Source organism: Mesoplodon bidens (assembly GCF_964165515.1).
Source record: "Mesoplodon bidens genome assembly, chromosome: 14".
Taxonomy (NCBI): Eukaryota; Metazoa; Chordata; class Mammalia; order Artiodactyla; family Ziphiidae; genus Mesoplodon; species Mesoplodon bidens.
Window position 1 is genome coordinate 75,845,596 of NC_138170.1, and position 1,559 is coordinate 75,847,154.

Here is a 1,559-nt window from a genome sequence, read left to right on the forward strand (position 1 = left end):
ATATATTTAACTTTGGTACTTAAATATATTAAATATTTAATTAGGTTGTATAGAATATTTTAAATTACATATATTAATTTTAATACATTAAGTGACTTTCTTTCAGTTAGAAAAGGGAAGATAAATCTGTATTCCAAGAGATAGCAAATAAATACTGAATAAACAGTAAATACTAAATAAATACATATAACTTAGAGTCCCATTGTGATCTGATACTGAATAGAGATAATGATCTGGGAAGACAGGTAAGAAGCAAAAAGATTAAAGTGGGGAAGTAAGATTCTTCTCCATAAAAACACCAAATGGGAGATGATACAGGTGCTCCTGGAGGGCTCGGAGGCCGAGGGGGCCCCGGGATAGGAGGCTGAGGTAGTTTACGTGGAGGCTTTGGCAGCATCCCGGGGCTGGGGTCAAGGGCAAGGAGTGGCTCCCTGTCACCAAGCTGGGCAGCCTGGTCAAGGACATGAAGATTAAGTCCCTGGAGGAGATCTATCTCTTCTCTCTTCCCATCAAGGAATCTGAGATCATTGACTTTTTGCTGGGGGCATCTCTCAAGGACAAGGTTTTGAAGATAATGCCTGTGCAAAAGCAGACCCATGCTGGCCAGCGGGACCAGGTTCCAAGCATTTGTCTCCACTGAGAATTACAGTGGACATCATTTGGGTGTCAAGTGCTCCAGTGAGGTAGCCACTGCCATCTGTGGGGCCATCATTAGTCCCCATGCAGCAAGGTTACTGGGGTAGCAAGATCGGCAAGCCCAATGCTGTCCGTTGCAAGATGACTGGCTCTCTGTGGCTCTGGCCTGGTGAGTCTCATCCCTGCCCCAGGGGCACTGGCATCATCTCAGCCCCTGTGCCAAAGAAGCTGCTGCTGATGGCCAGTATTGACGATAGCTACACCTCTGTCAGGGGCTGCACCGCCACCCTGGGCAACTTTGCCAAGGCCACCTTTGATGCCATTTCCAAGACCTACAGCTCTCTCACCCCTGATCTCTGGAAACAGATGCTGTTCACCAAGTCTCCATATCAGGAATTCACTGACCATCTTGTAAAGACCCACACCAGAGTTTCCTTGCAGAGGACCCAAGCTCCAGCTGTGACCACCACATAGTTTTATATGAGAAAAATAAAGTGAATGGAAGCTGGTTACAAGATAAATAAATAAAAAATAAATAAAATGGGGAAGGTAAGAAGGAATAAAATACAGAAGTAGGAATCAAAATAGATACAAAATAATAAAAAAAAATGTCAGGGGAGAAGAGATCATAAGAGAGAGAATGGAGAAATAAAGAAGCTTAGGGACTTAAGGAGAAAAATACCGAGATAGTCTAGATAAAGACATGCAGAATAAGATAGATGTAGCCAAAGGGAGAGGGAGAAATGTAGAGCAAGCAATAAAGAGACAGAACAATTAGATTGCTAATGCAATGAATTCCTGCTCCTCATCACAGAGCCAGGTGCTGACCTGCACTACAAATCTTTAAGTATTTTGTCACCTGACTGCTCTGGGAAAAAAATGTTATTGGGATTTGAGTCATTATTTATACATGCAACAAATAA

The 1,559-nt window shown here is 42.8% G+C and overlaps 1 pseudogene across 1 annotated transcript; it reads left to right on the forward strand.

Moving 5' to 3' along the window:
- The first annotated feature begins 302 nt into the window (after positions 1-302).
- On the forward strand, positions 303-1,302 carry LOC308627752 (small ribosomal subunit protein uS5-like; annotated as a pseudogene). The gene has a single exon. The product of its transcript is annotated as a small ribosomal subunit protein uS5-like (transcript).
- Positions 1,303-1,559: the final 257 nt, after the last annotated feature.